Below are 27249 nucleotides of genomic sequence, written 5' to 3' on the forward strand. Positions count from 1 at the left end.
TTCTCCATTTGCCATTTCTCTCCCTCTTTTCTGAAGCAGATTTATATAATTACTCTTTTAGGGATTAGGACTTTTTGATGGACCCTTCACAAGCATGGATCTCTAGAAATGGAAGAGATCTTAGACCACAGAAGGGCCAGAGCAGGATGGGCCTTTAGCATGTGAAAAACATAAAGAGATGAAAGGGACGTGTGGGGACCAGATACTCCATGGTCTTCTTTCTACAGAGGAAGAAACCAAGGCCCATAGAAGTGTGGCTTACCCAGGGTCACAGGGAAAAATAGTGAGAAAGCTGGGACTAGAACCCAGGTTTTCTGATGACCATGCCAGGACTTCTATAACAACACCAGGCTTCATCTTAAGCCCTGAGACCCATGTGCTTTGTCCTTAGAGCTTTGTGGTTGAAACCACAGAGGTGTGGTTTCTCTTCCGTGTGACCCTTTGAATCAGAGTCCTGTCAGGGGCCTTATTCCCTGCTGCCTCATTTCCAGGTACTGTACTAGGTGGAACAATGATAGCATACTCCCTGTTTAGAATATCATATTTTGCCATCAGGCTTTTCAAAGCATTTCATGTTTATTTGGCTTAGTAAAAACTTTACGAGGGAGTAAGAAAGACAGTGGGCAATTGACAGGGACCTGGGCTCTGGTTTTGTCTGTTCTTCAGCTAACTTGCTGTATGACCATAGGCAAGCCACTTCCCCTTTTTAAGTTCTCAGCTTCCCCAGCTGTAAAATGAAGGGGTTGGACCTCATTTTTATAGGTGATTTAAGTTCCCTTTTCCGCCCTGACAATTTACTTCCATAGGTGTTATAATAATAATCACAATCTCCATTTAATAACTGAGATACAGAAAGTTTGCCTTGTCCACGTACTAGTTAACTGGTTAACTGGGACTTGGGAATTCAGGCACCCTCCTCTTCCATGACAAAAACAGGAGGGCCTGGGGCAAGAGAATTTGACTGGAAAGATTCTGGGGAGGTGTTGGGAGAGATGGTCATTCAGCGTCCAGGTGGTGACGATTTCTATCTGTCCAGGTGTGTGTGTTAGGGAATAATTTCTAAGTAGCAAGGAAAAGAGCTGCGCATTTAAGCTTTTTTGTTGGAGTTCTTTGACCTAGGCCTGCAGTGTGACTTTCCTGGAACCCGTTACCCTCTCTGTGCCTCAGGCTAGTGATTTCGTACTGCTTGTACTCTAGGATTTGGATAGTCGAGCCAACGAGGCTTCCTAGGCCAAGAGAAAGAGGCATTGTGAACTCTGAATTGTTCTAAAGAGTACCTCTAAACATTCTAGAAAGTCCTCTATCCCACTGTAACAGGACTGGAAGATTTTTTCCGCAGGGATTTTCCTTACTGGGGGTGGGGGGTGGGGAAAGTTTCAATGAACTATTTCAAATTTCCCTCTTTCCCTTCCCTCCAGCCTCCGCCCCATCAGTTCTTGGGATGCTGAGTGGTTGGCATCTGGGGCTCCCTCCCTCCCCCGGCTAGGGGCGGGGCTAGGCGGGGAAGGGCTTGCTAGGGCCGGGGACTCCGCCCCCTCCCCACCTACTTCAGCTGCCCCCTGTCCGCCGCTTCGGTCTCTGCGAACCGCCCACTGTGCTTCGTACTTCTTCACCGTAGCCCTCCTGTTGGAAGGGAAGGGAGGACTCCAGCACCTGGAGAGTTAACCTGCTGCCAAGTAAATATAGCTTCGAGGTCGTTGCTTTGAGATTCGAGACCCGGGAAAAGTCAAGCCTGAGGATCTTGCAAACACCACGCGCAACCCAGTGCTCCACAGTCCAGCCGGCCGAGCGGGCAGCACTGAACCGCACCGAACCTAGCATTACATTCCCATTCTCACGCTGACCAGTGGAGCAGGTGAGCACGCCCCCAACTTCCCTGGATCCCAGCATGGTGGGAGTGTGGGTGGGGCGGACTGGTGGCATGTGGACTAACTTTTCCCTTGGGACCGAAGTGGTGAGGGGGCTGTCTGACTGTCCCTTCAGGGCGGGAGGGAGGTGAGGGGTACCTTCCCTAGGGAAATAAAGGACATCTACCCGCCCCCAACCCCCGTCCCACTCAGAGGTGCCGGGGTTTCCGCCTAGAGAGTGGAAGGAGGGGGATATTGGTCTCTTAAGTAAATGATAGTGAGAGAGGGTAAAGAGAAGCATCCATCCTTGTGAGAGGAGTTGAGGAAGAAGACTGGGAAAGTGAGGTGTCTATGTCCACTTCCTTGTCACCTCCACCTCCAAGAGAAAAAGGGTAAAAAGTGGGGTGTTAGCTTTACCAAACCTGAGGGAAGGAAAAGGGTGCTTTCCCTGCCCACTCCCTCCCGCCCCAGGGAAAGATGAGCCATATCCATCCGGGGAGAGAAGGGAGAATAGAGAAAAGGAGATATCTGCCTGCTTTCTCTGGCCCAAACAGAATGAAAACTTAATTGAAAAAAAGGGCTTTTGCCCTAAGGGGCAAAGGGTACCTGTTGCAGAGGGGGCGTCCATTCTCAAACCAATAATGGGAATGGGGGAGGGGAAATGGAAAAACTTTCTTTGGGGGAGGTGGTGAGGGGACACCTCAATGTTAGGAAAAGAGGCCCATATTAACTTGGAAGAGAAAGGGATCAATCGGGTATTGAAAGGGGAGAAGAGAATCATCCTTTTGGTGTAGGGGCTGTGTTAGGTCAGGTAAAGGAAAGGGGTTTGGGGGAAGGGGCGACCCAGGAGTATTGTGGGAGCTTTTTGGGGGCTGGAGACGAGCAGGGGCTTGGATAGTAGGCAGAAGCAGGCAGGATTCAAGATTCAGTAGAGCACTATTTCGAGTCTCAGTCTTCCCTATTGGCTAAACCATTTCACTTCCCCTCCTTTAGGCTCACCTGGGGCCTCAGATGGGGAGGAAAGGAGGTGGGGCTCCTGGGGCTTAAACATCCAGACCCTACAAGAGTCTCAGCTTATGAACTCTGTAGCTCAAAAGGCATTCCCAAACTAAGTCACTTATACGCCCTTGGGTTCTTAATGTAGTCCTGCCTATGTGCCTCTGGGGTAGGAGAACAGATACTCAGAATTAAAACTGAGACTGGAAAAGGAAGGGAAGGATGTGGAGGTGGGATGGAAGGACTGATAATAGAAGTAATCATTTATGTGAAACTTGAGGGTTTATAGGACATTTTCCCATCTGTCCATTAATTTGATCTTGTAACTCATGGGAGTACAAGTATGTCTCCATTTTACCTCTTAGATGATCAAGGGCTGGGCAGTTAGAGCTCTTATTTCTGTAGCACTTTCTGAAATTTGTAGAATGCATTCCTCACACTCCTTTGAGCTAGGTAATAATACCAGGATCATTTGTCCCCATTTGGAGATGAGGAAAATGAAACATAGAGGTGGAATGAGTTGCTGGACCCCACCTCAGGTGTTTGGCACTAGGGCCACTTTCCACTACACTGCTTCCCTTAGGCAGTAGGGGAAGACAGGATCATTCCTTGTTTGTGCTTGTTACTTGGGGAAAGATTTTGAGAAGAGTCTGAAAGAGTTTGAGCAGTGCCATTTTGGATGGGGAATGGAGGCGATTTGGGGGACTAATGGGTATCCTACCTTATCTTAGAGTTGAATCACTAAGTATGTTGGGGGGAGAGGTTCCTGTTCCTGAGGAGCTTGTTTGGAGGGGGATCCTGAGTTGGTCAGCTGGGTTAGGTATATTGTATAGTGAAAAGGACTGCATTTTGAGCCAAGAGGACCTGGGTTTCAATATGGGCTCTGCTCCGTACTAGGAGCAGTCACTTAAGTCTGGGTCTCAATTCTCTTTTGAAAATGAAGGACTTGACCAGAAGATGGCTGTCTTCTTCCACCTCTAGCTCCCAAGGTGTTATATTTGTTACCTATTTAATTTGGGAGGCAAGTGGAAGAGGAATTATTCCTGGAGGGAGAGAACACCCATTAAGAAAAAAATCCTGACTCATAAAGTTGTCACCACCCAGCATGTTCTAGCTTACTGCTAGATGAAGGAAGAGAATCAAGAAATACAGGGGTGGTGGGTTGGGGGGGAAATAAAAAGGGTAGAGGAAGTGACTTCAAATCTGGTAGACTTAAGTTACTCCAGAGCTGGGGGAATTGAGGGGGTGGAGAGTTGGGGCAGGACTGCCCTCTACCCCATGACCCACTGAGACCCCTGTCTTTCCCAATTAGCGCATCCTGGTCTTGTGCTGGGGGAAGGCCAGGAGGGGGTCTAGTTAATGTTGCTTTCGCCTCTAACAATAGAAAATGTCTGAGGAATAGCTTCTAACAAGACCTCTTTTTCTTCTAACTCCTCCTCTCTTGAAGTTTGAAAATTTCTCTTTCCTAGTCTCACCTTGGGATTCTTTTGTATCCCACCTCCTCCTCCTTTGCTCCTGGCTCACCTTTATTTTTGTCTGAGTTGGCTCTTGTTAATCTCAACCCCTCCCCCAAGGTCTGGGCTGTGGGCTGCTGGCCAGGGCTGGTGTAGAAGCTGCAGTGACAGGGCCAGGACCCCTGGAGAGCAGGCCTACCCCCACCCCCACCTTTGTATTATAGCCTTAGGACTTGGAACTAGAAGGTACTTGAGAATGTAGAATTATAAAGGCTAGGCTAAAAGGATCCAAATGACCACAGAGTTTTTCTATTACCTAGTCAGAGAAGTAGGTAGTCGTAAGGATGATTGTTCCCATTTTGCAGATTAGGAAATTTGTAGCCACGTGACTTGGTTGAGTAATACTCTTAGTGCTGGTTCCTGTCTCTGTTCCCTTGGAAGGACAGGGAGACCCCTGCTTCTTAGAGAAAGAAAAATAAAAGCAGAGCTTCTCCCTGAGAAAGAGCACCATTCTTTTAATAATTTTTTTAATAATGAATTTTTATTGATATCTTTTTACATTGCCTACATTTCCTTTCCACTGAATCTTGATTTCCACTTTCAGAGAGCCATGCCTTGTAACAAAACAGTTCAGGAAAAAAGTTAGTAACAAGGAACTTAAAAAAAAGAAGTTGGGGAGAAAGGCAAACAGGATAGAGGAGAAGGGAAGCACAATCTGAGGAGGATAAATTGTGACACTGAATCACAATGAGTGGTTCCCTGCCAGGTGGCCAGAGCAGAATAACAACACTAATGCCATTCACCTATTTTCTTTCAGCTTTGGAATTCTAGGCAGGGAAGATGGTGATCCATAGTCCCATTTTACAGTTAAAGAAACTGAAGCCCATACAGAGAAGTGAGAGAAATGCCTAAATCCAAGGCAAAAACTCCCCCTCCCTGCCCCTCCTTACCTCTCCCCCCCAACCTATATTGTGAGTCTTAGCAACAAAGAAAATGCTGTCTATCCATAATGGCTGGGCACTGGACAGGGAGCCCAATTCCTAGGTTCAAATATTCATTCCTAGTCTCGCTAGATCTAGTAATGGGGAATGCATTACAATGTCCCAAGTTTAGACACTTTGGTCTTTGTATCTCCAACACCTAGGGCACCCACAGATCACTGCACTTGAATGCTTATTAATAAAGTGTTTGAAGAGGGCAGAAGTTCTTTCACTCTCCTGGAGAAAGAATGAATGGGAGGTCTTCACTTGGAACTCGCCACTTCCCTTTTTATGGGTTTCGTTACCCATAAAATCAAGTCAGACTTTTTGTAATTGCTGTTTAGTCGTTTTCGGTCATGTCTGACTCTTTCAGGAACTCTTTTAGGGTTTTCCTGGCAAAGATCCTGGAGTGGCTTGCCATTTCCTTTTCCAGCTCTTTTTACAGATGAGGAAACTAAAGCAAACAAGGTTAAGTGACCTGCTCAGGATCACCCAGTTAGTAAATGTTGGAGGCCAGATTTAAACTTAGAAAGATGAGTCTTCCTTACTCTAGGCACAGCACTCTTATCTACTGTGCTCTCTAGCTGCACCTAAATTAGACTAAGTTGTTTGCCAATGTTTTGGGCTTACCTTTAATTCCTAGTGACTCTTCACATAGTATCAGGGTCACTGATGCTAAGTGATAAAGTGGTAAGAGAGGCACCTAGCAGAAAGCTATCTAGAGAATCCTAGACTGAAAGCAGGAAGAGGTGATAGACTTAAAAAACTGAGATGTTTTTCCCTTTACCCCATTCTTCCTTTTTTTTTGGAGGGCAATTGGGGTTAAGTGACTTGCCCAGGGTCACACTGCTAGTTTTTTTTTTTGTGATAAGTATCTGAGGCTGGATTTGAACTCAGGTCCTCCTGACTCCAGGGCCGGTGCTCTATTCACTGCATCACCTAGCCGCCCCAACCCCATTCTTCTTCCAAAGAGTCATCCTTTATAAAGAAAAAAAAAGTTCTATAGCAAATGAAATAAAGGGGATTATATCATTTCACTTGTCTTCTTTCTAGCTAACGGTCATTATAACTTGGATTATTTAGATTTGATTATTTTATTCTTTTTGTGTACATTGTTGTAGTCATGTATATTTTCCTCATAGACTCATTATTTTAAAGTTTCATTTTTATAGTGCTTTAAAGTTCATAAAAACAACCCTACAAAGTAGGCAGTATGCATATCCATTAATATGCAATTAATATGAAAGAGCATCTATGGATATGGAATTGACAATGTGAGGCTCGAATCCCAATTTTCTCTGACAAGTCAATTTATTCAGAGCCTCACATTTTCTCAGTGATAAAATGGGGACTGGAACACCATACTGTGGGGATGGGGGCTAGTTGTGGAGTCAGCTCTACTAATTTTTTTTAATCTGCTACTTTGGACAAATTACTGATCCTCTAGGCCTCAGTATCCTCATCTATAAATTCAGTTTGACTGGATCCTTCCACATCCTTCCACAGACTACCTTATCAAGGTAAGAAAATGATTTGTCCATTTTCAAGGCCTAGAGAAGTAAATGCATTTAGTGGTCCTGATTTTATCGCATTGATTTCTTAGAGTAGCTGACCCTTTTTTTAATTTTCCAACTTTGGGCAGGAATATGGAGGTGAAGGACAGCTTGGGCAGAAATCTAGAACCAGAAAGGTTTGTAGCTCACCAGGTCAAAGAACAACTTGATGGCTTCCCAGTGTCAAGTATCGTTCTTTACTTCTAGGCCCTGGGGAGGCCATGAGCTACCAACCAGTAAGTTTTTCTTGGTTTTAACCATGCCCCCTGCCTGCCTGGGGCAAGTCTGTATCCTCTCTGTGTCCCTTCTCTCCCCCATACCCCCAATTCACACTTAGTTGCTGATGACTTAACATTTGGCTTTCCCAGGACTGTACCTTTTTAAACAACTTTCAGTTGGCCTTTTTTTCTAGCCTTTGAAGACCTTTGAAGCTGTCTTGCAATAACTGACACGTGGAAAAAGGATTAAGCTCTGAGTTTGTTCTACATGAGAGAACTGGGAAGGGGGTACGATGGGGTTACACAGGGAGTCAGACATTTCAGTTTTGGGGGAGAACTTGATGAAATAGGCTACCTCGAGGTAATGAGTGAATTGGGTAGAGTGGCGTAGAGATGGTTACCTTTTTGGAACTCTGAGAATATGATTTCTGCACTGTTGTGTGGTCAAAATAGTTGATATTTGGAGATTCTTAAAATTCAATCAGAATTGCCAGTAGAGAAGTAGAACTCTCAAGAATGCTCTCTCTCTCTCTTTGTTAAGGGAAGGGGTGGTTAGTACAGTACATTAAAAAAAATGTTTCAGAGGTGTCAAACACACCTGCACTCTAACCAGCACTTGAATCAGATTAAAATGTAATTAGGAAAAATTTAACAAAATAAAAATACATTAAAACATAGATAACATTACTTTTTCTTCCCTTGATTTACAAGAGAACTGCTTTCCAATTTCCCCACCCACCCCCATCTTTATTAAGCCCTGGTTTCTTCTGTATGGTGAGGGACTTTAGCATTCATAGGTTCTGATTCTAGAGACAGAAAGCATCTTAAAAATTAAACTTCCCCCTCTAATTCTATATTTATAGGTAGAGAAATTGAGGTCAAGAAAGATTAAGCCCAAGACTGCAGTGACTCAGCTAGGATGTGTAAACCCAGTTCCTCTGAATGTAGTTACCTACCTCTAACTCTTTGTGTTTTCAAAAACAATAGAGGTAGAAGGCCTGGGTTTCAAATATTGACTTGAATAATTCTGACCCTGACTAGCTGAGTGACTTTGGGATAGCAAAAGTGGTTTGTCCTCTCCAAACCTCGGGTCTCCTCATCTGTAAAGTGGCAGGGATAATGCTTGTACCACATATGCCACCCCAAAACTTGTGAGGAATGTACTTGGCAAAATATGGTTGAAAGAACACTGACTTGGAAGTCACCAGGCAATGGTTCAGAATTCGGCCACTTCATCAAGGAGTGTTGGGGGTGGGGGACAGTAGATCTAACTCAAGTTCTATGGTATAAAGTACCATAGACTGGTTTGTGTAGTTTCTTTTCTTTTTTTTTTCTGGTAATGTTACTAGGAAAGATCATCACGGGCCTGGGAGAGATTTTGGAAATAATGGCAATATTTTCCTGACCATTTTCCAGGTGAAGAGAGAATACCTATGGGTAACTTCTGCACCTAGTGGGAATAGGGCCTAGGCTTACAAGGGGCAGGGGCAGATCTTTTATTATGCTAAAGCCTTTGGTAGAATTACTCTTGGCAGACATATTGATCATAAATCTAAGGCTGGAAGGGACGTTTTTGTTCAGTTATTTCAGTCATGGCTTGAGTCTCTGTGACCCCAACTGGGATCTCCTAGGCACCAAAAGATGAGTCTTTCCTGGATCAAGGCCTGGGGCCATATCCGCCACCTAGCTGCAGGGGAAGGGACATTAGCAATCATCTAATCCAACTTCCTTTTTCAGTGCTTGGCACGTAGCCTACTATGTAGCCTACTACATTTAATAAATGTCCATTGACTGACAAAGAAATGGGTTTGGAGAAGAGAAAGGGACTTACTTGCCTAAGGTCACACCAGCCGTAAATGGAAAACTTTGAATTCAGGCCCTTTGCCTTTCCAGATGTAAACTGCACCATTTATAAGCAAGTTCTATTAACATCCAAATTAGTGTTTTCTTTTCCTACCTTTGATGCTAAGTCAACTTAACCTTGGACAAATCTCCCTCTTTGACTATCCGAGCTCCTTTCCTCTCTAAAAAGCAGGTTAAGGTATTACATGAACTCAAAGGAATCTTCCACCCTTGACATGTGTTTCCATGTCCCTTTTACAGGCAGACCACTTATCCTTCCCTCTTTTGAACCTAGCTCTGTGAGGGTAAGGATTCTTTTTTTGGGTCTTTTTTTTTTTTGGAGGCAGTCTGAGTTAAGTGACTTGCCCAGGATCACACAGCTAGGAAATGTTTGGCACTGGATTTGAATTCAGATCCTGGGCTGGTGCTCTATCCATTGTGCCACTTAGCTGCCCCTCTTTCCTTTTTAAATATTTGCCTTCCTAGTAGTTCAGTTTGGTGCCTGGAGTAAGCTCTTTAAACTTTTTCATTCATTCATGTATCTATCCAGCACTAACCTATTTCATATTCCGCTCCTGTGATTTCTCTTTCATCTTCCCAGGTGCACTACAGTTATCCCTTCCACACTGCTTTTCACTACGGAGGTTTCAGTATATTGAGGGTCAGCATAAAAAATTAAATGGGAATTTTTTGGGAGTTTTGTGGAAACCATTCGATAGTGAAGGCCAGCAAACTACACAGAAAAAGATTAGAAACTCAGAAATGCATAAAAAATATGTATAGTATTGTATAATGTCAACATTTTATCTTTTGCCTTTTTTTGGAGGGGGAGAAGGCAGGGCACTTGGGGATAAGTGACTTGCCCAAGGTCACACAGTTATTAAGTGTTAAATTTGAATTTGAACTCAGGTCTAGATTCCAGAGCCCGTGCTCTATTCACTGTCTCACCTAGCTGCCCCAAACATTTTCTCTTATAATACCATAAATATACACAATTTCTTTTTTAAAGTTAAAATTAAAAAAAAAGTTAAATTTGTGAAAAGAACACGAAAGTCAGCAAGTGATACACAAAGGCTAGCTATGTAGATATCATAAAAAGTTTGGTAACTCATAATTGCATAAAATACACATACTGTTATATATATAATATTGTTTGTACTTGTTGGTGTTTAATAACATAAATGAATAGCTATACAACTTTTTTCTTAAAATTAAAATTGTAGTAAAACAACTGGTTCTAGGCACTGGTTTGGGGATGCCAAGCTTGTTTACAGTGATCTCTCACATGATATTGAGGTGATCTCTAAGTGATGATCTTTGCATCTTAACTTGTATCTTGTGTCATTTAAACTTCATAAACCCTACTAAAATCATGGGTCCCAAGTGTAGTATTCCTAGTGGTTTGGAAAGTGCTCCCAAGAAACAGGAAAGTGATGAACTTGAAGAAAAAGTAGAATTTGTTAGATACGTTTCATTAGGTCAAAACAGCTGCCAAGGTTGGCTGCCATTATGACGTTGTTAATGAGTTGACCATAAAGCATATCAAGAAAAAAGAGAAGGAAATCTTCAAAACAATTGCTGCAGTTACACTAACAATTGAAAAGTATTGCATAAACCTGGAGAGCCTCATCTTTCTTGAATAGAGAGTGCAGTATTTTGGGTGCAGGATTGCTATAAAAAAGGTATTCAGGTAGACTCTGGCATCATACCAGAAAAGGCTAAGTCCTTATATGATTTCCTAAAGGAAAATGAAGGTGAAGGGTCTACGCCTATGGATTTTCAGGCCAGCAAAAGCTGGTTTGAAAATTTTTTTAAAAAGGTTTAGCCTATACAATGTGAAAGTAACAGGAGAGGCAGCGTCTGGATCAAGAGGCAACTAGAGAGTTTCCTGAAATCCTGAAGAAACTGGCTGAAGAGAAAGGTTACAAACCAGAACAGATAATCAATGCTGACAAAACTGCCCTATTTTGGAAAAAAAATGCCTCAGACTAGATATATCAGCCAAGAAGAGAAACAAGCCCCAGGTTTTAAAGCTGCAAGGGATAGGCTAGCCAATAAGGTATTGTTAAGCCTCCATAAAAGAAAAAGACAAATGTCAAACTTCTTTGGTGCAAAGGGAGGGCCAAAAAGTTTTAAGAGGATTTTCCAGATTGGGGGGCATTGTACCTCTAACGCCCACTGATACAGAAGGGATAACTGTATTATGACCACTACCCGCTAACTTGTGCTCTGCCTGTAAGCATAGACTAGACAGCTTGATCTTTGTCTTTGCTCCCTCACCATCCCCCACCTAGACTTCTAAAACCCCCCCCCCCCCCATTCCACATTCCCTTTCTAAATTGTTTTCCCCTTTGGAATGTAAGCCCCTTGAGGGCAGGGGCTCCTTTTTGTTTTTGCATCCTCCACATCCCCCTTGCTTTTTCATTCATTCTTCTGGGAGCTCAGTTGGAAATTTTGTCCTGGGGTTTGTCTTCCACCTAGCTAGCCCCCTCCCCCTTAGATACTAGATGTTTTGGTAGCACTTCCTTTTACATATTGGTTGTTGGATCCAAAGAGTTATTCAAGATATTGGGGAAGTAGAAAAGGGAGAAACATTTCTTTTAGCTTCATGAATGAGAAGGCCTAGAAGTCAGTGAGACAAGTAGAAAAGGGAAAAGAAGAATTAAGGCCTGTTCCTTCCACTGGAAAGTTCCACCAGGTCTAGAGTTGGGGGTGGAGTAGGCTTATAAATGCTCTTTACTTTATGCTAATAAGCCAACCCTAACTGGGCTGGGATACTGATTTGCAAATTAATCAACCCTATGGTGGTGGCTGGTTGGAGGGCTGAATTATTGTTTATTGGGTTAAAGTCATTTTTGGGGTTAAACTGTAGTGCCACAAATACACTAACTAGATCAGCCGCATTTAACAGCTCTATTCTATCCTTACTATTCAGGCTAAGGGGTTTGCAATGACATCCTTTGAGTTTTCTAGTTGGGTGAGTCTACTGTGCCCAATCCTAACACTTAGGGTAATACAGAAAGTTGCTAAAAGTTTGAGGGAGGGTATGTGATCAGAGTTGGCAAAAGGACCTTAAATCATTCTTATTCATCCCAGTTTTGCAAATGACACTTGAGTTGCAGAACAGGGGAGTCCTCAAAGTCATCTGTGTGACTGCTTGAAACAGCTAAGTTAACAACTGGCTACTGACCTTTAATCATCTTTTTGTTTTACCTGCAGGATTTAACCATTTCCCAGGTCAAAGGGCAGAAGGGAAAGCTGGTGTGTTGGGTAATGGTGCCCTCTGTCTTTATGATATGTGTGTAGGCTTTGGTTGAGGTATGATTGTGGACTTTGTAAATATTTAAAGAAGGGTTTAAATGTGGGCCCTCTTTTATCTGAGAGTAAGCTAGGTAATATAGTAGGAAGACCTTGTATGACTTGGAATCTGGTGATTTAAGCTCTTAAGCTTACTTAGCAATGGTGTGGTAGATGAATTCAGTTCAGTATTTTTTTGTCTGATTCTTTGTGACCCCATTTGGGGTTTTCATGTCAGGGATGGTTGTGATTTGTCACTTCCTTCTCTAGGTCATTTTATACATGAGGAAACAGAGGCAAACAGAGTTAAAAGTAAGTTACCCAGCGTCATGCAGTTAGTAAGTGTCTGAGGCCAGATTTGAACTCATGAGTATGAGTTTTCCTGACTACAGACCAAGCTCACCTAGCTGCTTACTTGTACTGGTAGGCGTGATGTGAAGTGCTGGGGATAGAAATACAAGCTGGAAGGATGGAAGATGATACCTGTGTTGGGACATGATGGTGAAGTAAAGAATGACTGATCTGAGTCCTCTCTCAAAATGAAGGTTCTGGGAAAAATTGAACATTTGGAGAGGTGACCACAGGGGCAGAGGGAGAAGGCAACCATCCAAAACATGGTACAAAGTGATATGGGTGTGAAGGAGGAAGCAACCATTTATTAAGCATCTACTATGTGCCTGGAACCATTCTATTTTACAAGTATTTACCCCAGTGGATCCGGAAGGCCTGCATTCAGAAGTGTCTCTGATAACCTGTCTTATGATGCTGGACTCTGGTATTCTAGCCAGTTTTTCATATCATCTTAGATGAGGAGCTGAGGGACCTTAAAGGCTAATTGAATCTAATCTCCTGATTAAAAAAATTTTTTTTTTTTGCTTTTTGGAGAGGGGAAGTCAGGGCAATTAAGTGATTTGCCCCAAGGTCACACAGCTAGTAAGTGTTAAGTGTCTGAGTTCGAATTTGAACTCAGGTCCTCCTGACTCCAGGGCCAGCATTCTGTTCACTGCGCCACCTAGCCACCCCTCCTGATTTTGCAGATTGAGAAAATTGAAGCACTGAATTAAAGTGACCTGTGGGCTTAAGGAATTCTAACCAAAATCTTCCTGACTTGCGAAGTCCAGTCCTTAATGCACTAGATCATACAGAAGAACAGGTTCCAGTTCTAGCCTTCATGTTTTGGGCAAATTTCTTTCTTTCTATGTGCCTCAGGTACAACTATAAAAATGAAATTAGATATGATGATCTCTTTTCACCTCTGGCATTGTGTTCTGAGCACCTGTCTAGCTCTTAAAAATGTGAAAAAAAAAGTTTTTTATTTGTGTTAAGTTTCAGGTCTTCCTTAATCCACTTTCTATCCCATGACCATTCAGCCTTGATGGCTATTATAAAATTCTACATAAAATTTTATAAATTTTTTTGTGTATTTAATTCTCACAAGGTCTTGTTCAGTACTAAAGTGGGATGCAGAGAGCAAGAAGACATGGTGAAGGAGTCAGAATTTATCCAAAGTAGAAGGGTTATAGAGATTTAGAGGAGAGAGATCTTTACTGTGGACTCAGTATAGTCAAGGAAGGCTTTGAAGTGGTATTGAGAGTTGAACTAGGCTGGGCCATCAAGGATGGGTCATTCAGAGAGTATGTATAAATGTAAGCAAAGGGAGGGGCTAAATAGTTATGAGAAAGGAACTAAATAGAAGTGGAAGAACTGAGGGAGGCCAATCTGGCTGGAATTGGTTTGGCAGTTTGATGCGACTTGAATAAGTGAGTCTCTAAAAACCAGGAAATAGAAACCTGGAGAAAGGGGGGGAAAAAAAACTGTCCATAGGACCATAGATCTGCTTACTTTGTACCAGTTCATATAAATTCTCATGCATCTGAATTCATTGTGCGAAGTCAGCAATATTTTTTAATCTTTTTTTTTTTTAAAGCAATCGGGGTTAAGTAACTTGCTCAAGGTTACATGGCCAGTTATTTCTGGGTGTGGTGCTGAGTATCTGAGCCCAGATTTGATCCAGGTCATCCCGACACTGGAGCCAGTGCTCTTACTCACTGAGCCACCTGGCCGCCCCTAAGCAATTGGGGTTAAGTAACTTGCTCAAGGTTACAAGGCCAGGTGTTTCTAGGTGGGTGCTAAGTGTCTGAACCCGGGATTCGATCTCCAGGTCTTCTCAACACTGGAGCCGGTGCTCTTACTCACTGTGCTACCTGGCCGCCCCAATATTTTTTAATCTTGAATTTTAACTTGTTAATGCAATTAACATGGTAAAAAGTACTTCTAGCTAACCATATTGTAAGGTACACTAATCTTCTATTACATCCATGTATCACATTTTGATTTGTCATTCCCCATTTAATGGATATCTATGTTGTTTCCAGCTCTTAAGGATTACAAAATGTGCTATTATGTGCATGAGGTCTTAAAAAGAAGTCACTGACTTCCTTGGATGATTACTATTAGGATCTCTGAGCCAGAGTATATGCACACTTTGTTAGCATTATTCCTAATTGCTTTCTTGGATGGTTGAACCAGTTCACTAGCTCTACCAACAGTAGGGAGGTTTTTCTATGATCTCTACATTGTTTACTTTTATCTTACCATAGAGGAAATTAAAGTACATTTGAACTAAAAAGGAATGGTGGAGGTGAAGAAGGAAGTGCATTCTGGGCAATAGAGACAGCCTGTGGGAAGGCACCAATGTAAGGCAGAACACTCAGAAGATTGATTAGTTTGCCTGAATGCATGCACATTGGATACAGGGGAATAATACAAAATAAATCTAGAAAGGTAGCCTGAAACTGGGGCCATACTGTGCTTGAGAGCTTTTAACATTCCATTTTGTCAGGAGGCAATGGGGAGCCTCTGAAGAGCTTTCAGCAGAGTAGGGCATGGCTAGTCTCCCCCTTCCCCCTGTAATTGTTTTCTAATTTTAGTATTTTATTTTTTCAAATTACATATAAAAACAATTTTAAACATTTAAAAAAAATTTTTTGAGTTTCAAGTTGTCTACCTCACTCCCTTTCCCCTCCCCCACTGAGAAGGCAAGCAATTTGATAAAGGTTATATATGTGCAGTCATGCAAAACATATTTCCATATTAGTCATATTGTGAAAGAAAACAGGCAAAAAAAACCCATGGAAAAAATAGAGTGAAAAAAATTGTATACTTCAATCTGCATTCAGACTCCATCAGTTCTTCTGGAGCTGGATAGCATTTTTCATCATAAGTCCTTCAGGATTGTCTTGGATCATTGTATTATTGAGAATAGCTAAATGTAGGCCAAAAAGGCCAATCTGCAAGAAAAAACATTGAGGCAGAATTCTGAGCCAATTAAATGATACCATTAAAGGCATCTGGTCCCATTTAATGAATAGGACCTCAGCCTTTCCTCATGGTCTGAGATGCCTCCTTCCTCCAGAACCTTATTTTTTATAGTGCTTGCTCTCTGGACAATACAGGTGGAGCAGGTCAAAAATACAGAGTCTGATTTGTGGATAAACCTTGTTCTTGACTTTCCAGGAAGGCATATACAAAATACAGAATCCCATTGGTTGACAGACAGATTGACCAAAAGAGTATTAACAGACCTATCTTGACCTTCCAGAGGTCCTACCAAAATTGAGGAGCAGGTTCATGGGGTTAGGCTGATGAATGGATGTCAGAACATCTGGGGCTGGTAGAAGACAGGCCACAGCCCGGCAAACAGGATCACTCATTGGCCAAATGCTCTGAGCCATCTCTTCATGTTGGGCAACAAGGAGATAATGAAGGGTGGAGGGGCATTGGAATTGCTTGGGGACTTTCTATGTAATTTAAGTCACATCTGTCACTCTGGACTTGGTCCTCTGCTCAGCTGGAAGGAAAGGTGACGACGGTCCTGTAGTTGACTTCCTATGATCAGACAAGCGAACTTCTTAGTAAGTCACCTTCCGATTATGTGAAATACAGTTTGGGGCCTTTCATAAAAGGTGTGAGGCTTTTTATAAGAGTTTGGGGTCCTATTTGATTATTCCTGATTTGTTGATTAAATATATATCAATAAATTTAGTATGTTAATTGATTATATGTATATTGATTACAGGCATAATATATTAATTAATTAAGACTAAATGTATATTAATTGATTGGTTGATTCGATTGACTAAATATATTGATTGTATGCATAATATATTGGTAATTACTACCAATCGCCACTCCTTTAAAATCGGTAACTGGTTAATACTGATTAGGGCAAAATAGGGGTACAGTTATCTATTTCATAAGTCATTCACAGTTGATCATTGTACAATAGTGTGCACAATGTTTTGGTTCTTCTTACGTCACTTTGCATCAGTTCATGTTAAGTCTTTCCAGGTTTTTCTGAAAGCATCCTAGTCATAATTTCTTATAGTAGTTCGTATTCCATCACAATCATATATCCCAATTTGTTCAGTCATTCCCCAGTTGATGGGCATCTCCTCAATTTCCAGTTCTCTGCCACCACAAAAAGAGCTACTATAAATATTTTTGTATATATATTATATATGTATTTATATTTTTGTATATATATTTTATTAAGAAATCTCTTTGGTATACAGCCCTAGTAGGGATATTGCTAGATCACAGGTTTTGCATAGTTTCATAGCCCTTTGAGCATAGTTCTAAATGGGTGTGGGTAGTCTTGTGTTAAGATAATTTTGAAAGTTCTATGAAAGATGAGTAGGAGATGGATGAGACTACCAAAGCAGGAAGAACCAATCAGGTAGTTGTAATAATAGTCCATAGAAGAGAGACTGTGACATAGCAGCCTTGGCAACCAATTGGATGTGGATGAAGATGAGGAATGAGGCTTTGATATTGGAACCCTAGATGGTGATGTGGCCCTAAGAGAAAGGGAAATTGGGGAGGGTTGGATTGAGAAGATATTAGGAGATATCTCAACCCATAGTTGTAGAGACCTTCAGTCCAAAAATTTATAGACTGAGGCACCGCATTGGCTGAGTCAGGGGACATAGTTGAATGACAGTGTTGTATTACTCTCCTTCCACTCTAATTATCTTGTATTTTGTTTATGTTTTGTATATATGAATATGTGGAGGTTGCTAGTGAATAGAGTGAATAGAGAACTGGACCTGGAGTGAGAGAAGAACTGAAGACCTGAGTTTACATCTAGTCTCAGAAACTGTGACCCTGGACAATTAATTTAACCTCTGCTTCAATTCATATCTGTAAAATGGGAATGCTAACAGCACCTACCTCCCAGGGGTATTGTGAAGATCAAATGAAATTACTATTTGTAAGGTGCATCGTAAGATTTAAAGACTTAAAGCACTTAAAGTGCTATATAAATGTTAGCTATTAGGCATCATAATGTGTACAAGTTTTCTCTGTAGAAAATAAGTAAAATTGAACAAAGATTGCTTTTCTTCTCTCTTTTCTAGTAAGGGGACGTGTACATAGTAGGCACTGAAAATACTTATTAATGGTGAAAAATGGAAAGATCACTAGATTTGGGGTTAGGAATCCTAGACTTACTCTCAGTTCTGACACAATATGGGCTAATCTGAGTTTTATATGATTGTGAGGATCCTTCAAACGCTTAGGATATTTCAGTTCCATGATTTAATTGCATATGTATGTGGGCTTCTTAAAACCAACGTAGAATGTTGTTCAATCTTACCTTTTCATCTTACTTAATTACTTACTACGTCCTGCAAATCCTCCCTGAGATAGTACCATGCATTTGAGACTTTTTTAGTACCATCTGACACTGTCCCTCCCTCCTACTTTACCATTCTTATCCCTCAGTCTTATTATATACATTCTCTCTCCCTATATGATACCAAGATGGCCTTTCCCTCAGCTCCCATTTAACTCTAGAACTGTAACTGTAAGGGATCATTGGCTCTTAAGTCATTTTACTGTAGAGAGCTGAAATGCCTTGCTTACCCTTGAGCATGCAAGCTAGTAATAGCATGAGTGGAAAAAAGATTTCTTTGGGCACTTCCTATGTTCTAGAGATAGTGCTAAGCCCTTGGGTATACATATTCAAAAGCAAATAAACTCCCTGCCCTGGAGTGTTCCTTCTAGGTAGTCTGAGAGGCATAGTTTGCTCTCAGAAATCACAAGCATGGTAAGTGGGGTCACTTGGTTGGCATGCCCATTCCTGTAGGAATGATTTGCTCTATGGCTTCAAAGATAGAAGATGAAGGGTGGCTAAGGTCTTGTGATCCAGAGGGTAGAGCAGGAAGCAGGGTCAAGGAGTTTGCTGGCCATGTGACTTAGCAGTCAGAACTGCAGGGTGGCCGGTGTGGAGCTGGAAGGATTAAGTCCCCCAGGAGGAATGGTGGAGGTCTCTTGTCCCTCTTCCTCCAGCTGATGACTTATTTTACTTCTCTTACCCAAGTGATTTTTGTGATGGGGTCAGTTTGGGGTCAGTTAGAATTTTGGTTTAATAAGGATATGAATAATCCTATTTTTATTGTTCTTTAAGATTTACAGAACATTTGTCTCACAAACAACTGAAGTAGGGAGGTTACTTCTTTTTTTTGTATTTTTATTGAATCTTCAAATCTTTTTATATATAGGTTTCTTTTTTAATCTTGTGAGTTTGAGCTATTATTTTCCAAGTAGGCACTGGTATCCTGGAAGGTAGATTGGTTTTGGTTACCCTGCTAGGGGTGGGTGGGTGGAGTTAAAGTTATCTGCTTTTAGTCTACCTCAAAGGAACTTTTAACTTTAGACCTGGAGGGGGATGGCAGTGGCAAAAGCAGCAAAATTAATAAACTTGAGTGTGGTCTTTTAAAAAAAAGTTATTTTTATTAAAAGGCTGCTCAAAAGTTTTAATTTCTGTTGAGTACAAAGTAAACTAAGTTGTATTGAGGCTGCTGGAAAGCACATAGGCCAGTTGGATAGTGGGGGAGGTGGGAAGTGTGGTTTTTTTCTTGTCTTCCTTTAGATAACACAACTACTTCTACACTTAACTACTTCTACCTATCTAAAGGGCCTAGTAGGAAGGGGAGGACAGGAGAGGGGATAGAAGGGGTCGGGGGGATGGGTTCTGATGCCCATCTCACTTTCAGAAGCAAGAAGCAGTAGGGGATGGTGCTGGGGCTGTTCATGCAGAGGGCACAGCATGTGTTCCTGATCTGGGTCACAGTTGATGCCACGAGTAACCTGGAAAGTTCCTGAGTGCTAGGGATGGCAATACAATTGTTATGGACGCATGACTTGACTTCCCAAAGAAGTTTATCAGTAGCCTGGGTCTGATTTTGGAAGACCGGTGATAACTTCTATGGGAGTTGTTGCTTGAAGTGGAACCCAGGCACCTTTTGTAGCAGACATAGTTCACTACAAGTGAACCCTTGGATAGAATGGCTTGCTTGTTCTGGCTTCTTGTGATGATTTTAAACCTTGGGGGTTGCTCCCAAGCAGACTCTGTCAGTCAATGAGTAGTAGAATCAGATGATCACAGATATCTTAACTCTGGGTAAAACAGCTCTAGGCCACAGACACACAAAGATCACACAAACATCCTCCGTGGCCTTGGAAATTGTGAGTTGTTTGGATTTTCTTGAGCTTGTTTTTTTCCACCATCTCTAATTATTCTCTTTTAGCTAACATTTTTTTTGGATATACAGCGGGTTGAGTAGAGTCACAACAATGTCCTGGGAAGAGCTTTCTTTTAAAAAACACAACCATAATTGATTAGACCCTGGTTTCTTCCAGGCCAGGATGCTGCATTCTGTACAAGGATTTTGGCCCTCCTCAGAACATAAGCAGTGCTATTCCTGTGGCTCTCTAGAATTTTCAGGGCCTAAGGGCAGCCTCTGGTAGCTTCTAACCTCCTCAGACATGTCCTTCAGACCTCCTGTAGTGCTGCTCTTGCTGTGCTTCTGGGGGATAGCGTGTGTGTGTGTGTGTGTGTGTGTGTGTGTGTGTGTGATATCTAATTGACTGGCTACTTTTCAGGCATTATTCCTTAGCCTGGGATCAGATTTGCTGCTGTCCCTCAGGATCTGTGAGGTTATTAGAAGCTGCTTGAGGAAGAGGGGTTTGGGTTTTTTTTTTTCCAGTTAAAAGGACTTCTTTTCCTTTTCCATCTTTTATTTTAATATTTGTCAAGTTCTAAGGCTGTCAAGGAAAAGGGCATCAAATTTGTAGTCACAGGCCCTGCATTTAAATCCTAAATCTAATTATTAGTTCTGTGAAGTTAGATGAATGCTATATATCTCTTAGGCCTCAGTTTCCATATCCATAAAAAAAAAAATGGTCTTAAAGCAAACCCAATTATCCTATAGGCTGAGCATCCAGTAGGAGGAATGCTTTCCGTCTGGTTAAGCCCATTAACCCCCTTTTGGGGAAAGAACTGGTTGTTTTGTAGAGAGAATCTCTGACCACATTTCTGGATGGGAAATTCTCACATAGCAGTTACTCTACCTGGACAACTTCTGTGGCATAGGGTTTATTTACCTGTCTTGTTCTTTTTGAACAAAACTCATCAAACCATCCATTCTCTGAGTCACAGGTTTCTAATAATGGCCATTTATGTTGCATTTTTAAAAGTTGATTTTTTTTTACATACGTGATTTCATGAGTTCCCTTTTACAAAGCCCAGAAACCCCAAATGATTTAGCCATGGTCACCTAGCTTTTAAGGGTCTTCTTGTCTTGGCCCATGATGCTATGAAAACCCAATTTATTATGGTGGAAATAGTACTAGATTTGGATTTGCAACCCAGGTCTAAATCCTATGACTTCATTCTTCACTTCTCCCTAATGAGGGAGAGAGATTTATTCTAGTTATGCTAGAGACCCAACAATGAGAAGATGCAGGAATCTCTTATGTATAGGAGGTTGCCCTCAAGGAATTTAAGTACTTTTCATTCCAAAGTTCCAACCAGACTTATTTGAAGTCATTCACTTTTTCCTATGTGCCTTGGCACATTCCCATTGCACTTATGTGGGTCTTTTCCAGTCTTTCAAACCTAGATCCTCAACTCAGCCAAGAAGCCTTCCTTGAAAAAGCTAGCCTTCCTGTTAGTTCCCTCTCCCAAAATGAACTTCTACTGCTAAGCAATTAACATGATATACTTCCTAATGCATCTATTAACTTATTTGCATTTCACTTTATGGTCACAATATTTGTCATATATTTTCAATTATGTTAATTTTCAATTAGCACTTCAAATTGCTTCTTAGAACTAGAAGGGCATACTTTACATTTTTCCTATTTTTTCCCCCCTTGAGTCAAGCAGAAGTGACATAGTTTCTGTTCTTTGGGTTAATCTACATGTAATCAATGGCTACTACATGTTATCTTTTCTCAGTGGTGCCCTCACTGATAAGGGACTAGATTTGTTCCACTTAGACCTATGGAAGGCAGAACTAATGGGTAGAAGTTAGAAAAGGAAAATCTCACGTTTACTCAGACAATATTCTTAATTATTAAATGACAATTTTCTTAATTATTCAAATTATCCCAAAATGGAAAGAATAGTTTACCTTGCTAAGTATTAGGATTTTTCCTTCACTGAAGGTCTTTATTGAAACATTTAACTTCCTCCTGTATCCCTTGGCACATTGGATTGAATTATGGCATAATCTCATGGTCCTTCACTCTCCTTTCTGTCTACCTTATATGTATCCTTCCTCGAGTGCTGTGTCAACAACTGAACAGAGTAGTACCATCAGGTCATGGTACAGCAGGGCTATAACTTTAATACTTTTGGACACTGTGCTTCAATAGGCATTCTCTTTCTACAACCAGGAAAACTTGGACTAGAAGAGGGTAGAAGTAGCAGAGCAAGGCCTAGAATCAAGATCTCCTAAGTCTGAGTCTTAAGGATCCTTCAGATGACGACCTTATAGACCAAGACTTCTAGCTCTGAGTATTCTGCATACTCTAAGGTCCTGAGTGACCTTTGGTCCACATAGTCTGGTTTCACTATCATTCTGCACTGTCTTAAGGTTGCTCAATTAGCACATAGGACCCCAGTCATGTGGATCTTGCTAACTAATCTCCATCCCTGCCTCTGTGGTGCTAATTTGGTGTCCTACCCTGGCCCATGCCTAACTCTCTTAACTAAGAGGTGAAGCAGGAAGGGACTGTTCTGATTCCATTTTAGCCTCTGTAGAAAAGTCTTTCTCCCCCATGCTCCCCAAGGAAAGAAACTCCCCATTTCTGCTGGGGATGGGGTATAGGCTGAGTGGGCTTGCACTTGACCTTGTGATTTCATTCTATTCCCTTCCCTCTCCATTGTCATATGGAGCCAGTAGGGGTTGGGGTAGGTCCTTTGTGGTCTCAACATAGAGTTCAGTGCACTTGATGTGTTGTGATAGTTTGGGCTACTATGAATTCATTTGGTTACCATACTTTCCCCTACCTCAGGATATATTCATTTAACCAGTACAAGCAGAGTGATGTACCTTTAATGGATTTACAAATGTATTGTGTTGGAGCAGACATTGTGGTATAGAGGGAAAGAGCATTGAGCTTATCTTCAAGACATCCTGGCTCTTGTTTGCCCTGCTGTGTCCTCTGGGTCAGTTACTTAACCCTATCTACTGGTATTTGGGGGAGGGAAGGGGGAGAAGGGAAGAGTTTAAGCTAAAATTGGCTTTGGAAATGGGAATTATTCTCAATGTTGTCTTCTAGAGGCAGCACTTTATAGTGGAAAGGATGCTATGCTTACTAGCGGTGGCCTTGGACAAAGCTCTCAGAATCTGCTTGCTTATCTGTCAAAAGAACATAATATTTGTACTGTATTTCATAGGGTCATGAACTAAACAGTTCATATAAACCTTAAAAACTCCAAGAGGAGCTGGTATGTTGTTGGAGCTCATGTTCCTCGGTGTCTTCTGCAATCCCTGTTATGATTAGATGCCTTCCTTTTAGAAGTCCATTTCACATTCTTCACATTCTCATCTTCTGACCCTCTTTGGAAATCTGGCATAGAAGATGCTGCCTTTGGCCTGCAGGAAGAGTCAGCATACTCTTGGTTCTTTGCTATTACTTCCTGAAGTTTCTTCATTTACAAAATGCAGACATTGACTCTTAGTACTTGACCTGATAGAATTATTGTAATCATGAAACTATAAAATGTTATAAATCTTACAGTGAGAGAGAGAGAGACAGACAGACAGGGCTTTAACAGTCAAAACACCACTGCTTGGTAGAAGTAGGTACTTCCCTCCCTCTCCTGGATTCCTAGCAAGGACATCCTTAATAACCCCTAGGGCCAGTAGCAAGAATTCTGGACGCCTCCTTCTCTGGGAGCAAAGAACAAAGCCTTTCTTTCCCTTTCCTCTTGGCTGCTTCCTTCTGAAGAGATAAAGTGGGCTGCCTCTGGGCAGCAGGTTGAGAAAGAGCTTTGGATTGTGGGTTAGGAGACTTGGATGCTATTCCAGCCACAATCTTTCCCAGCCACATTCACCTGGGACCTTGGAAGATTCACAGAGTAACAGAATCTCCACTCTGAGTTGGGACCCTGAGCCATGTAGAAGGCTATGAAATAGCTCTGTTGGACCAAGAGTCACTTTGTTAACAGACCAGACTAGTTTCCAACCATCCTGTTTCAATGAGGACTTTCAGTGAAGGAGAAATCCTATACTTAGGAAGGCGGCCTGTTCTTTCCACTTTGGGATAATTTTAATAATTAGGAATGTTGTCATTAGAGTAAACCTAAGATTTTCTTTTTGTCACTTCTACCTATTAGTTCTGTCTTCCCTGGACCTAAGTGGAACAAATCCATTCTCTTATCCATGTGAGCCCAGTTGAGAAAAGATAACACGTGGTGGTCATAGTCCATAGTACTTGCTACCTAGAAAGCTCAGAAGTTGGGAACTGACAAAACAGGTGATATAGGCAGCCAGAGTCAACTATTAGGAAGACATGAGAAACCACAAGAGTGAAGGATAATCTACAGTTAACTTAGGGTCAAGATTACTAAGAGAAGTTAGGTCAAAGCAGGAGTAATTGGGAGAATGACAGTGCACTTGAAGAAGTATGCCCTTAAATGTCAGTTATATAAGGTTTACAGAGTGCTTTATGTTATTTCATCTTTTTCTCTAGTTCTAATTTTTTATGTTTTCAATTAACAAGCATTTTCTCACTTCATGTCACTCCACCCCACCCCTTCTCTCATGGGGAAAAACAAACCCTTCTAATAGATGCATAGTCGAGCAAAATAAATCTCTCACATTGTTTATTTCCAAAAATATGACTTATTCTATGCTTGAGTGCATCACTCTCTGGTGGGTAGAAAGCACGCCTCATTTTCAGTTCTGGAATTTGCGGTTGGACATTGAATTAATCAGAATTCTGAAGGATTTCAAAATTGTCTATACAATTACTGTTCATCATTCCATCATTAAAACAGTCCTGTGAACCTGAGGACAAGATTATTTGTCCCCATTTTATAAATGAGGAAACAGTGTTAGAGGTTAAATAACTCTCCCAGGAAGTAATATTTATGTATTAAACAATCTGGCCTGCCCTGAATTTTAAAGCTATATTGTGCTTGGGACAAGCAAGGCTGTATCATGTGCGAAGAGGACCCAGTGAGGGTTATAGACTGAGTCAAGGCTGTGGGTTCAGAGAAGATCACTCATTTCTTAGACACTGAAGCTATCCCTTAAAAGATGGAGTATGATTTGGCTGTAGGAATATGCTGGATTAAGGCAGGTCAGGACCTTCCCTGAAAAGAGAATTGATGAGTTTAGTATGAAGACCAATCCAACTACTGGATTTTTTGGGGAACAGTATCAGATAAAGTTGGAAACCTGTTTTTTTTTGGGGGGGGGAACTTTGAATATTGGCTTAAGGAGTTTAGATCTGATCCTATATACTTTGGGGAACCTTTGAAGGGACTTATGCAAGGTAGCCAGCTTTGATAAAAGCCTCTCCTCTCCCAGTGCCCATGTGGTAAGTAATGGAATTAGTATTCCTTCCATATTAAACGTGAAGAAACAATCTCAAGGCCTAGTTAGTTCTTGAACTGTTTCAAGGGCCTTTTGAGTTCATGGTGACCAGGGAACTTTGCTTAAAAGGTGTTGCCTTTTATAAATTTTATAAATGAGAAACTGAGACTCACTCACTTAGGATCATGTCACTCTGGCTCCAAATTCAGCATGAACTTAAGTCGACTCCCAAGAAGGTTTCTTGGACTGGTCCTAGAAATGACCACAAATATGCCTTAGATTGGAGACACCTATAAAAAACTTGGGAACTGAATGGACCTAATTCACTAGATTTACTTCAGACTATGAGGCCTAATTATTATAAATCACATTCATTTACTAAAATTTATATCATAGTTGGGTTGAATAGGGTCTTCATCCCTGTGCATGGGAAGGTTAAGGATGGATTTAGCACTAGTCTATTGAGATATTTCAGACATGGAAATAGATCTAAGTTTCTGAGTCTCAGGTCTTAACCATTGAAGGGAAAGGCCTTGGGTGTCTGCTGTCTCTTTATTTATTTTTTTTTAAGCTATCGGGGTTAAGTAACTTGCTCAAGGTTACACGGCCAGTTATTATTTCTGGGTGTGGTGCTAAGTATCTGAGCCCACATTTGATCTCCAGGTCATCCCGACACTGGAGCTGGTGCTCTTACTTGCTGAGCCACCTGGCTGCCCCTAAGCAATTGGGGTTAAGTAACTACTCACTGAGCCACCTGGCCGCCCCTGTCTCTTTATTTTGATTATCAATTGGTTAGACTTGGGAGGGGTAGGAGCAGTTAGTCAAGGACTTTGAGAACTGTTTATATTTGCTTTTACAGAGACTACCTTATTCTTAAAATCATACACCACACCTATTATCCCCTAACCTAGACCTGCACAACTTGGCATTAGGTAGGGGCCAAAATTAAAATAGGCTAAACTTCTTTGGGCCACAGATAGGTTAGACTAGAGACAGACTGACATTGGTTGGTTGCCGTGGGTCATGTGACAAATAGAGAGTGAACTGTGGCAACCCTACATTTTTCACAGGCCACCTGAAAGTCATTGGGCTGGTGGGCCATATGTTGTGCTGGCCTGTCCTAACCTGTCTCTCCCCTGCAAACTCTTCAAACTAAATGTTAGCTTGGCTTTCCCTAGGCCATTCCATTACCATTCCTAGTGTATCATCTTGGAGGGATGGGGTAGGGAAGCATGACTAAAGAGTGAGGAGACATTCAGAGTCCTTTTCCAAGAGTAAGCCCTACATGTAACAATAATAATAGTAATAATAATAACTAGCATTGATATGTCTGCTAATGTGCCGGGTGCTGTGTTAAGTACTTTATAAAGATCTTATTTTATCCTCAACAACCCTGCAAGGTAAGCACTATCATTATTCCCATTTTAAAGTTGAGGAAACTGAGGCAGACAGGTTGAGTGCCTTTAAGGTTACACAGATAGTATCTGAGACCAGATTTGAACTTCGGTCTTCTTGATTCCAGGCCTGGCCAGCTAGGTCCCACCTAGCTGCTTGTTATTACTATTCTAGATCATGGTAGAAGAAGAAAATCTCATGGTTGTAAAGGGATTTCAAGCCATCTAGTCCAGGCTGTATCTGAACCAGGATTCTTCCCTTCTACAGTGTCAGCTTGTTGTCTACAAAGGCCAACCCATGGTAGTGGTTTGAATCCTCTCCTGAAGTCACTTTCCAACTTAAATTATAAAGTATCATAGTATGGCTTAGTGGAAAGAATTGGGCTTGGGAGACCTGGCCACTTGAGTGACCTTGGCTAAGTCTCTACCCTCTTTTGCCTATCCCACAGATAAGGAAACCAAGACTAGGAAACAGACAAGGAATCCCACAAGATAAGGAAACTGCTTTTATGTAGTGATTAGTACATTTCTTTGCATTTTGTTTTTATTTTTGTAAAGGGTCTGTGAAAAGGATAGTTTTCTTATGTTATAGTTTTAGAATGTTGTAAGGAAAGTAAAGCAGGTGATATCCCTGTTATGAATTAAGTTAACCATGGTCAGCTAGCCAGTTCTACCTCCTGATTCTCTGTCCTTAAAGCAGTTTGACCAATTGCTTTCAGAAATCCCTTAACCTTTCGAATGAGTTATTTGAAAAGTGCTTCCTTAGCACAGT

The 27249-nt window shown here is 41.5% G+C and overlaps 1 protein-coding gene across 2 annotated transcripts in view; it reads left to right on the forward strand.

Annotated features, from left to right (window-relative positions):
* Positions 1-1536: 1536 nt before the first annotated feature.
* The window catches only part of DNMT3B (DNA methyltransferase 3 beta), a 70723-nt gene continuing 45010 nt past the window's right edge, over positions 1537-27249 (forward strand). For both annotated transcript variants that reach the window (XM_069073931.1, XM_069073932.1), the window contains exon 1: positions 1537-1855. The gene's annotated coding sequence lies outside the window, so the exon portion shown is untranslated. The remainder of the gene's footprint in view (positions 1856-27249) is intronic.

This window comes from Petaurus breviceps, unplaced genomic scaffold (genome assembly GCF_028583685.1).
Source record: "Petaurus breviceps papuanus isolate PSGF00001 unplaced genomic scaffold, PetGlider_PUasm1.0 90879, whole genome shotgun sequence".
NCBI lineage: Eukaryota > Metazoa > Chordata > Mammalia > Diprotodontia > Petauridae > Petaurus > Petaurus breviceps.